This window comes from Phocoena phocoena, chromosome 7 (assembly GCF_963924675.1).
Source record: "Phocoena phocoena chromosome 7, mPhoPho1.1, whole genome shotgun sequence".
Taxonomy (NCBI): domain Eukaryota; kingdom Metazoa; phylum Chordata; class Mammalia; order Artiodactyla; family Phocoenidae; genus Phocoena; species Phocoena phocoena.
In genome coordinates this window covers 103,656,883-103,673,415 of record NC_089225.1, presented here as the reverse complement: position 1 = coordinate 103,673,415, position 16,533 = coordinate 103,656,883, and the positions used below count along the sequence as shown (strand labels likewise).

At 43.9% G+C, this 16,533-nt stretch overlaps 1 protein-coding gene and 1 pseudogene across 1 annotated transcript in view; both read right to left on the bottom strand.

Moving 5' to 3' along the window:
• The window catches only part of RHBDD1 (rhomboid domain containing 1), a 101,099-nt gene that overhangs the window by 22,655 nt on the left and 61,911 nt on the right, over nt 1-16,533 (bottom strand). The gene's annotated exons all lie outside the window — the stretch shown is intronic.
• LOC136125890 (large ribosomal subunit protein uL29 pseudogene) lies at nt 10,444-10,830 on the bottom strand (annotated as a pseudogene).

Sequence of the window (16,533 nt, the reverse complement as noted above, 5' to 3'; positions counted from 1 at the left end):
GCCCTTCTGCAGCCCACAGATGTCTCTGATGGACAGACACACGTAAACCAGGACGCTTCATGTAAAGATAAAACTTGGCCTGTATCGTGAGATTCCAAAGAGACAGAGGTTAAAAAAAAAAAGAAAAACAAAAAATCAAAAAACCGCCCCCCCACTTACGCTGGTAAAAATGAAACCATTTTTCAATTAGCTCAGCCCTAAGCAGACACCATCATCTATTTTGCCCTAAGAATGAAAAGCTGTGGACTGCTCCTAAAGTCAATTTTACTTCTCTCTTTTGTAGACATTTCATGAAATACCTTAATCTTCCCAGCAGGAAACATTAGTAGGTAAAAGAGGAAAATGAACTCAGTTTTGGAAAGAAAGGATCATGTGGTATAACACAGAAATATATCCTAGGAGGCAGTCTGGTTCTATTATTTGTCCTTTTTCCTATTCTTCTTCATGGGCTCCCTTTTAGGCAGCCGGCTGGGATGGGGCTGGGGCAGGGTATGACCAGGTTAAAAGCAGCCCAGGACACAACATCATAAACGGAAGAGGGATAGCAGTTATAAGCTTCTGCAAATAGAACCTGGCCGCTTCAAATGTGTACGACTAGACCCTCCTTCTGGCTTCAAGATTTCCTTTGTGTCTCACCACGGGATGTGTGTTAGGATGATGTACAACGTGTTTAAATAAAACAAGAAAACAAACCAAGAAAAATTCTGCATGATGAAGAAGGAAAATCTACTAAAAATACTTTACAATGGCTTCAAACATGAAATCACATTTACAAATAACATTTTCATGACTTGGGCCTAAGTGACTCAGGAGCATATGGATTAAATTTCCTTCAGAACGCACAGGGCTTTAAAAATCAAGCAGAAACTTGCTTGGCAAAATTAGTTTGTAGAGCAGAGCTCTGGGGAAAAAAAGAAAAGAAGTTTGTCAGACGGCACTCGCTTTGGCATCCCTTCTCTGGTGCTTTCTTTGATGACCAAGTCAACTGGCTACGGTGGCCATTGCCTAGGAACAACTTTCTTGGAAATCGTTTAACTCTCTTTCCCTATTTAGGCAAAGTATTCAATAACTTTATAATAATAAATGACTCTCCTTCACCTCGACTATCTCAAGCATCAAAAATCGTGGTCTAAGGTCCACTTCTGTAAAAAACGTTGAGCCATCTTAGGCAGAGAGCAAATGGCTACCGCATCTTTGCGGCAATCAGGTATGACTGCATATATAGGGATGCTTTTATTTCCTATTAATCCATTTGAAACGAAATACTTTTTCGCCCAAAATTAAAGACACACATTTTAGACAGAGCCCACAACAATCAGGCTCTGTTTTACCTGCCCAAACTTTGTGGTTTCTTTCACCACACAAAGTTCACACACGAATACTACCACCACCAACACTGCTATAAAATAACCTTAGCATTCACAGGGTTTACGGTTTCCAAAATGCACCCTCAAACATCACCTCATTCCATTCTGGGGGATAGTCATGACAAGTATTTAACCCATTTTTAGATGAGGAAACTGAGATTCGGAGAAAGGTCATATAGCAACAACTAGCCATTCTTCAAATACCAATTGTACTTTCCTGTCTCGGCATCTTTTATTGTTTATTTTGATAATTTTTAATAGTCATGTTCTCTAGAATACCTATTCCCTTTATCCCCACTGACCAGAATCTCCCATTCTTCAAGGACCAGAACATATACCACACCTTTCAAGATGTGATCCCTGAACACTAAATCTCCAAGCAGGATGGTCTTTCTTATGTATCAATTGGGCTAGGCTACAGTTACCAATTATTCAGTCAAACACTAATTGGGGTGTTGCTCTGAAAGTATGTGGTAGATGTGATTGAGTATCTAATCAGTTGACTTCAAGGGAGATTATCCTAGTTAATCTAGGTAGCTGAAATTAATTAATTAGCTGAAATTAATTAATTAGCTGGAAAACCCCCTAAGAGCAAAGCTGAAGCTTCCTCAACAAAGAAGAAATTCCACTGATGAACTGCAACTTCAGCACATGTCCCAGAGTTCCAGCCAACCCTTCCCGGAGGCCTGCCCTACAGACTTCAGACTTGCTGGTTCAGCTCCCACAGTTGTGAGCTCCTCAATGAGTCAGGCACTGCTTGTTACTGGATCATGAGAAAACAGCAAGATTTTCATGAAGTTCATAGGGCACATTTGGGATATCCTGACTTAAAATATCTGTCCTGTGGCATTTATGGAATTCACTCTTGGGGATCTGGGGTCGCCTCACAAAGAGGTGGTCCATTTTCTACATCAGGTTCTCAAAGTGATTCCCAGACCAGCATCAGAGCGTCACCTGGGAGCCTGTTAACCAGTCAAGTTCTCACACCCCATCCCCAAACCCATTAAGTCAGGAACTCTGGGGGTGGGGCCCAGCTCTAAACACAGGAAACCATTCTGTTTAGTGTGTAAGAGAATCACCTGCAGAGCTCGTTGAACTAAAGACTGTTGGGTCTCACCCAGGACACATAGCTATTTACATGTACATGAATTTTAAAAAGCAGCGCCTCAGCTGTACTAACTACATTCCAAGTGCTTAGCACATGTGGCTAGTGGCTACCATGTCGGACACTGAGGATAAAGACCATGCCCATCACTGCAGAAAGTTCTATAGGACAGTGATGCTCTGGAGCCACTGAGAGGGACCCCTGGGAGAAACCCCTCCAACACACGTCAGGTACTACAGGCAGGGAAAATAATTTCCATTATTAGCCTTACGCTGAACAAGCACAAGGCCAGATGGTCCAAATCAAAGGCAAATGTTCCTTTGTGGTTACGTTGCTTCTCACGTGGGCGATTCTCTGTAGCTTAGGAAGAGTAGCATCAGGGACTTACGTATTTAACACTAGTTAAACTAAGGCTGGGGAACCCAGCAGCAGTAGCGCAGGCTACGTGAGTCATCAGAATCCTTTTTTTTTTTTTTTTTTTTTTTTTTATTGCGGTACGCGGGCCTCTCCCGTTGCGGAGCACAGGCTCCGGACGCGCAGGCTCAGCGGCCGTGGCTCACGGGCCCAGGCGCTCCGCGGCACGTGGGATCTTCCCGGACCGGGGCACGAACCTGTGTCCCCCGCATTGGCAGGTGGACTCTCAACCACTGCGCCACCAGGGAAGCCCAGAATCCTTCTTTTTATTCTTTCACAGGGGTGGGGGTGGGGATTAAGAAGCTCAAAGCCTTTAGAAGCTCAGGGCCTCTGTTTTAACTCTGGTGGAACAAAGGACAAAAGTAGGGTCTATATTGCGCCATCAACTGTTCACTTCCTGAAACAGCTCCTGGCAAGGCTACTGCTGACCTCCGTGTTGCTAAATCCATGGATCATTTCTCAAGTCCTCATCTGCCTGGGTCCACTGGGGCATTGGGCACAGATGGACACTCTTTCCTCCTAGAAAAAGATTCTTGTCTTCTAGGACCACCTGCTCTCTTTTTCTCCGGTTTTCCACTCTGCTTCACTGGTTCCTCCTTCTCCCTCTCCTTTGCTGGTACCTCTTTTTCTCTCTGACCTCTCTATGTTGGAAGACCCCAGTGCTCAGGCTTTGACCCTCTTCTCCATCTTTACTCACTCCCTTGGCGATTCCACCCACTTTCATGAATTTAAATACCATTTATAGCATGCCGATGACTACCAGATTTTTATTTCCAGACCATACCTGTCATCTGCTCTCATACAGAACTACCTACTCCATCCCCACATGGAACTCTCATAAACTTGTCACCCTCTCCAGGTCCAAGACTGAACTCCAGTTTTTTCCCTGCAAACCTGCTCTACCTGCATGTTCAGGTTAATGGAAACTCCAACTTTCCAGTGCCCTCAGCCCAAAACTTTACTCCCCCTTCACTTCTCTTTCTCTCACAATCCCCACCATTCTGTCAAAGAATCCTTCTGCTCTACCTCTGAAATGTACCCAGAAGCTAACCGCCATGCACCTCCTCCACGGCTGCCGTCCGGGTGGGAGCTGTGGTCCTCCCTTGCCTGGGGTACTGCAACAGGCTCCTAACTGGTCCTCCTGCTGCTACCCTCCGCCTCTGTCTTCACATGGCCTATCCCTCTGTGTCCATCTTCCCCTTTGCCCTCTCTCATCAGCACACCTGTCATTGGGTTTAGGGCCTACCCTCGTCAGGATGATCTCACCTTGCCAGTGTCATTTTCATTACATCTGCAAAGACTCTTACTCCAAATACAGTTGCATTCTAAGGCTCTGGGGGCACAGCTCTTTTGGAGGTCAGCATTCACCCCACTATGCTGCCCCACAGACTATTCTCAACACAGTAGCCCCAGTGAGCCTTTAAGAAATTAAGTTAAATTATGATACTCTGTGCTCAAAACCCTCTAAAGGCTCCCATCTCACTTAGAGAAAAACCAAAGTCCTTCTGCCGGCCTAAAAGGCCCTGTGTGATCTGGCTCTTAAACCTCTCTGTCCTCACCTCCCACCGTCCAGTCATAACAGTGGCCCAGACTAGCGGATGTGGATTTGAGACATGTTTTGACTTAGCATCAAGATCACCTGGTTACTGACAACACCCAGGAGGTAACACCTGACGAGGAACAAGTTGGGGAGGTGGAAAAGGTAAGTACATGCTGCATTTGAGATGTCCTTGAGTTCATTTATATATTGATATAATTTCAGAAAGAGATCTGGGCTGGGAAGATAAATTTGAAGTATAAATCGTAACTAAAGCCTTAAGAAAAGAGGTCCAAGAATGAAGTCATTAGGAAAACTGATATTCCAAGGTAGAGTAGAGGCGGGTGAGCCTGCAAAGGAGACCAAGGAAAGAGGTCAGAGCAGTAGTGGGAAAGCCAGGAGGGTAGAAAAAAGGAGGGTTTCAAGGAGTGGATAGTCATGTTAAGTAAACCTGGGGAAGAGAAGTGTCTCCGGGCCTTAGCAACATTGAGGCCGCTGGGGAACTTGGCTAGAACGGTTTCATGAGCGTAAAGGGGGGCAGCAGCACGACTGAAGAAGTGGAGACTCTGCAGACCGTAAGTGGAAAGGAAAGGTGGTGAATGAAAGGCAGTTGTGCTGTTGGTCTCCCTCTCTTTGGGGATGAGGGTGGAAAGAGACTCGAGTAGGTTTCAATATTGACAGGAAGGATCTGGTAAACACTCAGAAGCTGAAGACAGAGGGAAAGGGGGATAATCAGTAACAAGAGCTTTTCCTGAGAAGTTAGGACAGGGAAAGGATTAGCTTGCGGTAAGAGGAAAGACACTTCCCTGCCCAGCTATTAGGAGGGACAAGTTCAGTATGGGGGTGGATACAGGTAAGTTTGTAGTTTTCATCGTGGGATGCTGAGGGCATTACCTACAGGTGGATTCTATTTTTGGGGGGAAGTCGAGGACAGGTGAGATGTTGATATCATTTATAATAGACTCAGTTTACTCTGTTGGGGCACAGTCTCCAATTGGGCTCCGCTGCCAGGTGCAGGGTCCGAGAAGCCTAGTGGCTGGGCTCATCTAAGTCTGTGGAATTTTTCCATATAGGTGGACGAAGGACTGAGCAACAAGGGCACGGAAGGTATCTGTAAGAGAGTAACTGAAACAAAGGACTGGAAATCTAAGCACTGGATGGAGGCAAGTAAGACAAGAAGGGAAGGAATTAATGGACTGGAAAGGGGAACAAAGAACACCTGCAGCTGAGTACCCAGAACTTTAAGGTCACCTAAAAGTGGTCGAAACACTACATACTAAGTCCATGAAAGCTAAGAGCCCAGTGTATTTAACACAAGAAGCAAAGGAGTTTTAGATACAACCACTCTACTACCAGGGTACCAAGTGCCACCCTACTTGCTATCAAAGAGAACCAGAGGGACCTTTACATTGAAAAGGTAAGAAGGAGGTACTGAAATTCAAGGAATATCATTCCAAATCTGGATTTCCTGCCACTAAATCACTTTCAAGCGATGTGCTTGATTTTATTGATTTTGCTATAACTGATTCTATGTAAGTGTCCTACACACAAGTTTACCTGATTCTTCATCATCTAAACTTACCCTCTGGTGTGGTGGTTCTCAACAGATTTTGCCCCCTAAGGGAGAACTGGCAATGTCTGTAGATACTTTTGGCCGTCACAACTGGGAGGAAGGGTGCACGAGCATCTGGTGGGTAGATGCCGGACGCTATTCAACATCCCGCAATGCACAGGACAGCCCCACCCCAACAAGGAATTATTCAGCCCCAAATGTCAATAGTGCTCAGGTTGAAAAACCCTGCTCCAGAACAAACATGCCTGCAAATGTACACTATTTACATCAGAGAGAGGAGGGCTCAACTTGGGATCCAAGTAACAAACTGTCTTCAAATTTTCTGTACCACAAATATACCAACAGCCTAAATAAAACTACCTTAGTTTTTAGAAAAACATCAATATATGAGTGCACAAAACCTTGTAGACTTAGATATGTAAGAAAGCATATGGATGCCCTCGATGACTTCTTCCTACCTCCTTCCTTCCTTGCCTGGTTTTTCCCATTCTCCTGTTTATTTCTCTCCAGAAGGAGCTCTGTTCTTCACCAATTCCTGCACACTGGAATATTAAGTTCCAAAGATAAATTAACTTTGATAAAATTCCTTTATCAGAAGTAAATGTGAAAGTCTGAAGAATTTAGTGAGCTGGCCTTTTGCCCATATACAGAAATGATTAAAGACTAGACTGCGATTAAATTCTGAGCAGAGTGACATAATTAGCAAATTTATGAATGGGTCTTCTTTTCACAGTTCTACTGTCAGGACTAATTACTTGTATTAATTAGAACTGTCAACACATGAATATGCTTGTTGAAGCCGCTTCCTATGGTAAATACGAGACTGGTAAATATGAAGACACTTGGAAAGATGCAAAGACCTTCATTTATTAGCAACTCTAAATGATGCAGAAGCACTGACTGCACAATGAGCCCTGGGGATTGACTGTAAATGGATTCCTAGTTAATGAATTTGTTCTTCCTTGCTTAGGCATTATTCTTGGTTTAGCGTTTGGACGAAATATTCAATGTATCACTACTTTACAAGGACTGTAGCAAGAATAAGGAAAAAATTCTGCAAGATACTGGAAAAGTAGAGTAGCAGGGATGGTTAAGTTGAGCAAGAGAGAGTTCCTGTCTCATCTTTGATTAGTCTGAGATCTAGTGTAAAACAAGTTTTGAGAACTGCTTAAGTGAAACGGGAAGGACAGCTGGGGGATTAAAAACTAGAGTTTGAGACCCAGTTTTAACTCTGTGTGACCTTGGGTAAGTGGACAAGTTACTAAGCCTCTCTGTGCCTTGGTTTGCTCATCTGAAAAATGGGGACAGCAAAAGAACTTGTAGAGGGCTGTGGTGAGCCTTAAATGTCAACATATATAAAGGGCTTAGAGCGGTGCCCAGCACAAGCTACGTGCTGGCTGTTACTGTTTTCATAATCATCACCTGGGATGGCAGCAGAAACAGAATTTCGAGCTCCAAGAACGAGATCCTTGGAGCAGGACGCAGTGCTTTGGAGTCAGATAGAGTCGAGGTATGAATCCAGGCCTGTTACATTTAATTTTTAAGCTTCAATTGTGCCCTGCCTCATGAGTCCTTGTAAAAAGTAAATTTAAAAAAATGCATGAAAGGCACTTGCTGTGCCTGGTACCTAAAAGAGGCTTGCTAAATATTAGTGCTCAAGCATTCGTTACCATTATTATCTTTTTGGAGGAATCTCTGAGACATGGAAATAAATGCCAAAAGAAAAATTTTAGTAAGTGACCTAAGGTGAGTGGAGAGAGCACATGTGAAAGAGGAAGGGAAATGAAGAGGATCTATCGAGGGCCTTCTCTGGGAAGGGTGCCCTCATCCCCTGTCTCAACCGGCCGTCACCACAGCCCCAAGAGGAGGGTTTAACTCCCCAGCCACAGAATCCCCATAAATCCCCTAATTACCTTGTTCACTGGTGAAGGAAAGACAGCTGGGATTCCAACTGGGGCCTGAATGGCTGCGAAGCCCACACTGTGTCAAGGCGTGAAAGCCAGGCTGCAAAGGGCTTCATCACAGACTGCGGGGGAAACAGACTCTAAGCTCTTCCTACTTTTTTTCCTTCCCCCCACCTTTACATATATTTAAAAACACAGTCATCAAATTCTTGATAGGCAAAGCTTGTTCCGGCTGGCTAGGTAAACTTTACCTGATAACTACCATAAAATAACTACCGTAAGACAATTTTAAATTAAGGCCAGTTAATCAATTTTTTAATCCCGTTAAGTGCCAACTTGGCAACGGTCCACAAAAGAGAGAATTATTCTCGTTTTATGCTTTGTCTTCCAGAGACACACATTTCTGACAGTGTGAAGATGGGCCGACTCATGGAGGCTGCAGGGAGCATCTGGGGCATGAATGAGAAGCATCTCCCAGGGTCCCTCCCAATGCAAAAAGCTAATGCTTCTGCATGCAGCAAGATGTCGATGCTAAACTTGACTTCAATTAAAAACCCATTTCTGTACCAATGTTATAAAACTAGACTAATAAAATGTAAGTTGATGACTCCTAATTTTGTCTTAAAAATTATGTGATGCCTTAAAGATCAATCTGGCCAAAACTCCACAGCGTCAAATAATCAGTGCATAAAAAGAAAACCTAGTTGTAGGATGTTCTGGATCCACTCACAAGAAAGCTCGGTTAAATGCAAGACGCTGGTAAATCTGCTCGAGTTCCCGATGTCATGTTAGACAGCAAGCTGCTCCCAGCTGCTCTCTGGAACCCCTTAAAGCTTACTTTAAAGGGTAGAGCTTCCCCCCTCTACTCTAGTTGCTCACTAGACAGTTCTCGAAGCAAATGCAGGTACCAAAGGATCTTGCTGACAGGTAGTGGGGGATATGGAGCAGTAATGGTCAGAATGTGCATCATTACTCTGCGAATAACCCCGTTCGTTGTTTTGACTGCATGTTATGCTTAAAAGTGGACTTGGGGGATGTGGTGAAAACAGCTCCGGACGGGGAGTGCGATGATGCAGGCTCCAGCACTAGCTAAGGGACGGTTAAGCCGTGCGGCTCTAGCCAACACCCTCTCTTTCTAGGGTGCAGTGTGCCAAGGTGGTTAGGACCAGGCCGTTTCTAAGGCTCTTACAGAGTTATAATCTAAGAATAACTATATTAACAAGAACTCTGTGTAATTCTTATAAGGCCAAACCGCCGCCACAGGGCTCTTAGGCTAAGGTTTTTTTGCACAGTTGCTGAAAGTGTCAACTGAGCTCTCCTCAAATGGCAGTTGTGCTGTCAGGTTATAATCGTCTGTAATTGGTGCTTTCGTGAATTGCAAACTTCCTAACCACTAGAAGGCCTGAAAAAGAATCCCATTCCTCTGTAATAAGAAACATGTTAAAAGGCAAAATAATTAAAAAAGAAAGCACACTATGAGCAATAATCATTAAAACTCACTGCTTGGGCTTCCCTGGTGGCGCAGTGGTTAAGAGTCCGCCTGCCGATGCAGGGGACACGGGTTCCTGCCCCGGTCCGGGAGGATCCCACGTGCCGCAGAGCGGCTGGGCCCGTGAGCCATGGCCGCTGAGCCTGCGCGTCCGGAGCCTGTGCTCCGCAACGGGAGAGGCCGCGACAGTGAGAGGCCCGCGTACCGCAAAAAACCAAAAAAACTCACTGCTTTATGTTTATGTTAACATTCCTCATCGGTGAAGACAAGCCTAGAGAACAGAATAGACAAAAAACAAACAAACAAAAAAACATGCTATTTTACGATTTCTTAATAGCATGATTTCCAATAAGAATTCGTATGTGAAATAAGTCGGTCTTAATGGTTTCTTTTCTTGTCATCGAAACATATTAGGAAACCATCCACAGCTTTTCCTTCCTTCTTTCCATCCATCCGTCCCATTCCTAAATATTCCCAACCATCAGTCACCCTTCTCTTTGATTAGCAACAGTTTCACCCAGATAATAGCTATTTTTGTTGATGCCTTCCTAGTTCCCTCCCTCCACCTTTCCTCACTCTCTCTTCCACTTGACTAAGTTCCCTGAAGGCAGAGAATCTGGGTTTTGTTTATCTTCATCTGGGGGGAAGAGAGATGGCTACCTTGCTCATACGTGGCACAATATGGGTTTTCCAAATATTCTAAAAATTACATAGAAAGAATTTAGAAATCTAGGTAACTACTAAAATGGATGGTACTATCTGTACCTTCAATTAAAAAAAAAGTACCCATTGTCTTCTGCTAGAGCTTCTTAAGAGTGACGCAGAGAGAAATGGGAACCTCTCTCCGTGGCCCTCAAGGAACTCCCCACCTAAAGACCTAAAGCCCTGCGAGAATCACCAGGGGAACTTATGAAGCAGTCCCAGTTCCTGGGCCCACGCTGCCGTCTTTGTTCACCTGCCCTCACCCCTGCCCCACCAGCTGTATATTCTGATTTATTGGGGGCCAAGGCACTGACAATTTTTTTTTTTTTTTTTTTTTGCCAGTTTGTTTGTTTTATTGACACCTGGATGCTCGGGCCTTGACCGCGTACTTCTGGAGCAGGTACAGCCGCTCATTCCGCTGCTGCCTCTTGGTCTTCAGGTTCTCTTCGTGTTTGTTGAGCCGGCGGCGCGTGGCACGCGTTTTCTTGGGCCACAGATGCAGGGGCTTGTACTTCTTGCCCTTATAGAATTTCCTGAGGTTCTCCTTCTGAGTCTGGTTAATGATGGTGAGTACACGGGTGATGGATTTGCAAACAACTCGGATCCTGGAGAGTTTGGAAGCCGCGCCGCCTGGTACTTTAGTCACGCGTAGCTGGGACAGCTCCACTTTCAGGTCCTCCAGCTGTTTCAGCAGCTCCTTCTTCTTGCCGCGAAGGTCTCGAGCCTTAATCTTGGCCATGACTGTAGAGTCAGCCTCCGCCGCCTTCTCGAAGGGAAAAAGCGGCACTGATAATTTTTTTTTTTTTTTTTTGCGGTATGCGGGCCTCTCACTGTTGTGGCCTCTCCCGTTGCGGAGCACAGGCTCCGGACGCGCAGGCTCAGCGGCCATGGCTCACGGGCCCAGCCGCTCCACGTAATGTGGGATTCTCCCGGACCGCGGCACGAACCCGCGTCCCCTGCATCAGCAGGTGGACTCTCAACCACGGCGCCACCAGGGAAGTCCCGGCACTGATCATTTTTAAAAGCTCCTCAGGTGACTGTAACAGGAAGCCAGGATTGAGAACTACCAAAATCTCTGAAACCCCTCCTCTAGTTACTTAACAAATGCTAGTTAACTATATGCTTGGCCTTTCATTGTCTTACAAGCCTTGGATGCACCCACCATTCATTTACTGAAACACATTGCACATCAATGGTTATTCTTTTTTCAGAAATCAAGTGAGGTCACTGCTTGAATAAATTTAATTCTCCTTGATGTCAGTGAGCTGTAGCTTTCATAAATGTCCATTCTCCTTCATTTAATATGGTCTTTTCTAACTTTCCATTGAATTGGGAGTATTCTATCTATAGTTAGCTGAGTGTTACCTGTGGGCTAGAAAACAGCTGGGGATTTCATGTTCCCTAGACTTTCACAGGTCTCCACTGAAGGCCCCGAAAACACTCAACCATGAAATCTGCAGTAGAAACTCCCATAGGAAATTTAAAGTTGACCAAGAAGACATTAATAACCTCTATTTGAAAAACTTAATTTGAAACTTTTTGATGAATATTTTACAGAAAACTCTAACTCACTAAAACTTCTAATTTCTTTCCAACAGGAATGAGTATGAATACAGAAAAAAGTTCACTAAGCTAGTAAAGTACTAGTAGCAATTAGATTATTAGTTATATCAATTATTAATTAAATTACTATGATGATGACCATACCAATACAATATGAAAGGCAAAATGACGTCATGGGTAATAAGTATACAGACTCTGGAACCAAGACTCCTTGTGCTCAAATCTCAGCCCTGTCACTTATTAGCTATGGGACCTCAGTTTGCCTTCCTTCGGTTTAGTCTCTTCTCTGAAATGGGTAAACAGTAACACTGCATTGGTGGTTGTTGGATTGAGTGAACACACACGCACACACACACTCAAGTGCATACACATGCACACACACTAAACATGCATACATGTCACTTATAATGGTGCCTGGTGTGCTGGAACTCACTCAAATTCCATCTCTCTCCCTGCAACCCAGTCCCCACACATAGCAGAGTGAGCTTAAAATCCAGATTTCATCTTATTGCCCTCCCTACTTAAAAGTCTCAATGGTTTCCCCTGTTTCCAGGGTCAAGTACAAAACCCTTAAACACAACATTCCGGGCCTTTCACAACCTGATTCCCACCCATCTTGCCACTCTGGTCCGACAATGAAAAATATATTGCAGCCACAACTACCGCAGTACCTACAATGGGCCACCCTCTCATCTCAGGGCCTTTGCCCATTTTCTCTGCTTCCCTTGCCCCTTTGTTCACACCCTTCACTAACTTCTCATCACATTCAGGGAAAGACCAAAATCCTTAGATGGCGCATGGTCTGGAGCCCACTAATTCAAATTTAGAATCAGTACCTCGATTGCCCCAAACTTAGATATGATACATTCATTCATATGAGAAAGGATGCTCACTCCCTAAATATTTGCCTGCCAATCTTTAAGATAATTAAGGTGATAGCAGATGTTATGACGTCATTACAGTCACTCAAGAGGAAAACCTGTGAATTCTGAGTTTAGAATAAATAGTATCCGGTCTGTATACCTCTCTCTTCTGTTTGCTGTAGGTGCGATATTTAATTTATTTCCATGTTAAATAGTTGTTTGTCTATTCATGTAACTAAAACAGCAGAGAAAGACACCCTTTTTAGAAAACACAAGTCTGGGTGTTTTTAAGGACAGGGCTCATTTGATCTCATTATTCTGCCAGTTAGTTGACAGGAAAGAACATCCTAATTGCTCATTAACTCTGAAGATGTCCCCTTGTCTGGTGTCAAGGTCTAAGAGAGGGTACACAGCAGCTGTACAACTGCTGCTGCTTTAGGGGGACAAAGCATTAGGTTTGCACAGTTAGGAAACAGCAGACGTTCTGATATGGGTTTCAAACAATCCCATCTATTATATGGTAGAATTTGGTGGTGAGTTATTTTCCCCTCAGGCTAATAAGATGAACCACATCGCTGATTAAATATTATCTTCTGGGGCCACAAGGTTGTTTTCGCAGCTACCGCTTATGGAAATCATTCTTGGTTGGACTGGAAACTGCCCAAATGCCAACTGGTTTGAAAGGCTCTCCGAGAAAGGCATTCCTTGGTGCTCTTTCCCTCTACCCACCCTTGTGCCTATGTGCAAGACCATCTGGTCCTGTGATAATAAGCAGAATCATAAGAGACACAAGCCATCAACACAGGCCTGCACAGTGACTGTTCAGATCCCTTCCTCAAAGCATACAAAGAAACCCAGAAGTCCAGGAAACAGCTATGCCCACTTAGCAAGAAGCACTGTCTCGATGCTTCCCTGATGTATAAAACATTAAGACGATAATAATTAGCAAATAATTAGGGCTGCCAAGGGGTAAGGAAACACTGTCACAACCTGACAAGTGTCATAGTGTCAAAAGCTCTGCTCAAAACGGGCCTCGCTGGCCCTGAGTTATCTAAGCCAGGGGCTCATTTCCCTCCTCACCCCCATGCGTCTCGCCAAAAAGCATCCTCTACACAATGGTAAACTACTTGGGGCTTAAAGTTTATCTTTGTCACAGCACAGTGTGCCAAAAGAAGGGCCCTTCTAACCCCCAGAGACGCAGCTTATTTAAAGTTATAATGAAGACAGCAGGTGTTCCATACAGATGTCTCTTCTTTTAGAAGACACCTATGCGAAACACTTTATTCTCCCTTAACCTCGGTGGGCTCAGCTGCATTTTATTTCAGCGTCACCCGAGCCAAAAGCAAACTGTTTCCCTTTAGTCTCACTGAGCTGAAAATTAAAAACGACTGGGTTTTGGGTTGTTTTGGTTGATTTGCAGGGAATCCTGAACACAATGATTCCAGAGTCAACTCCCATTGCTTTCTGGTGACAATGAAAGCAATGCCAGACTCCCCAGAAAGGATGCCAGACTCCCCCTTTCCTTGGCGACCCAAACCTCTGAGTGTCAATCACCTCACACCTTCCAGTGAGACGAAGCAGAACAGGTCTGAAAGGACTGCACTCGATAAAATGTATGCTGCTTTAACTTTTGTAAACTGTAAAGTCAAATGGAAATGCCTAGTGCCATGGCACTAAAGCAGCCTCAAACTGAGACAGGATCCAGTGTGTTCTGGAACCCTTAAGAAAGAAATCATTGTAGCAGCCAGGGGAGAGCTAGCTACCAGTAATAGGAACCACTGGTCTTCTTGCCCAAAGTGTATGATACCTTTAGCCTGGAAGGTTGGAGTAGAGATGAGAAGGGAAAGAAGGCAATGAGCAAACAGGAAAAGTGGAGACAGGACGTCGAGGTCCTAGTCTGGATGCTCGGCTCTGCGCAATCTCCCTCAACACACTGACAGACCATAAGTAGCCCACAGAAGCTGGAGGTGAAGGGGTGAGGTGCAGTTTTCTCTGCATTTCTCTACAAAAAATGACCTGATGCCTTTAATGGGATGGCACTGTGGAGAATATCAAAGAAGAGGAAGGTCAGGGCTTCCCTGGTGGCACAGTGGTTGAGAGTCCGCCTGCCGATGCAGGGGACACGGGTTCGTGCCCCGGTCCGGGAAGATCCCACGTGCCGCGGAGCGGCTGGGCCCGTGAGCCATGGCCGCTGAGCCTTCGCGTCCGGAGCCTGTGCTCCGCAAAGGGAGAGGCCACAACAGTGAGAGGCCCACATACAGCATAAAAAATAAAAAATAAAAAAAAAAAAGAAGAGGAAGGTCAGTATTAAATATTTTTAGCAATGCATAGGTTTTCATATTTTTTCTTAATAAAGGTTCTCCGTGATTTTGCAGACATTTTAGAAAATGGAGTCAAGCCAAAACAAGAAAGTTAAGTCACCATAATCTTATTTCTGAGAAATAAGGATGAGTGGCATTTTGCTAAATATTATTCCAATCTTTTTTATAGTACATTTACTAGGTCTTACAAAAATAAATGAGTTTCTACTAAGACTACTGCTATATCCTGCTCATTTGACTCACTGTGAACCTGCTTCTATTTTTAGCGGCTAAGTATTATTCTAGATCATGATTTATTTCACCTACTTCCTATTGGGGCATGATTAGGCCATTTGCGAGTTTTCCAAAGCAGATGATTACAATGTAATTTTAATCAGCTTAATATTTATAGTAATCTTAATAACGCTGTGCAATTTTGGTCCTGTCTTGCAACAAAAGTAGATTTAAAAAACACAGATGTGACACAGGAAGATTGCTGGTCCCTAATTGAGATGCTTGAAGATATATAAATATATATTATGCATGACTCTCACATCTGGCTCTCCATAACGAAGTTCAACAGAATTATAAATAGTTTTGAATCCTTGGAGAACTGCCATGTGATGAAACTAGACCACTTTGAAAGCTATTTGTGATTCTATAATAAATGGAAACCAACACATGACTTGATTTTTCTCACTAGCAAAACAACACAACAAAACGGATGAACACGTGCACCTCTGAGTGAGATTCAAGAGGCTAAGTAAACGACAGTGAAAATTCTCACGTGAATGATTCACGTGTAACATTGATAGGTGGCTCAACATAAAATTCTGTCTTGAAGCACACTTAGTGCAAGCCCATTTATTCTTTTTTGTTATGAATCTTTTCTTTTCTAAAAAGAAAGCCACGGAAGAAAAACTGAGTCCTATTTAAATGAACATCGCAAATATCCTTAATTCAAATGTCACTAATTGTCCAGAGTAAAAACAGTATTTTCACACTCATACGCTATGATTTTTGGTAGAAACAAATCACTGCCCAGCAGATTATTTATGATTGTCTATAGGAAGCATTTTTTTGGTGTGTGTTCTATTAGGTACCTGAGATGCCAGTTTCTTGTGTAAGAAGGGCATTCTTTCCCTAAACAAACTATTTACTTCACAATTTTTAATTAATGTCAGGAATTTTTGCTTAAAGAAAAAGACAACCCAACCAAACAAAAGAACTTAGCCAATCATGTGAGGACAACAGTAAGAGAAATGTCATTGTCATTCTACAAGTAATACTGTCTTTTTAAACGTAGCTAAGACTGTTCTATAGTGACCACACCTACCAAAGAGTTTTCAGTGTTCTGATTTCAGGATGATCGTAATGGCCAATCCACCTCCCAAAACACAAACATAACTCCAGCTCGGCCACGCGGGCTGACTATGTGGAAGGCTACAGACAGGATCATGCTGGTCTCTTCCATAACTGACAATTCACGACAGCCTAGAAGCGCTTTTTCTGAAGAGGCCCCGACTAGGAACAGAGAAGTCTGGCCTTCTTGCCTGGTGTTTACCACTCAGAATGTGACCCCGGGCCAGCCATTTCATTTCTCTGTGCTTCTATTTCCCAATCTAAAACAATGGCTATAATTACAAATGCTTATTTTGTAGGGTTCTGTGTGGGGATGTGAACCTTCCTAGCACAGTAACCACGAGGGAAGAGGTA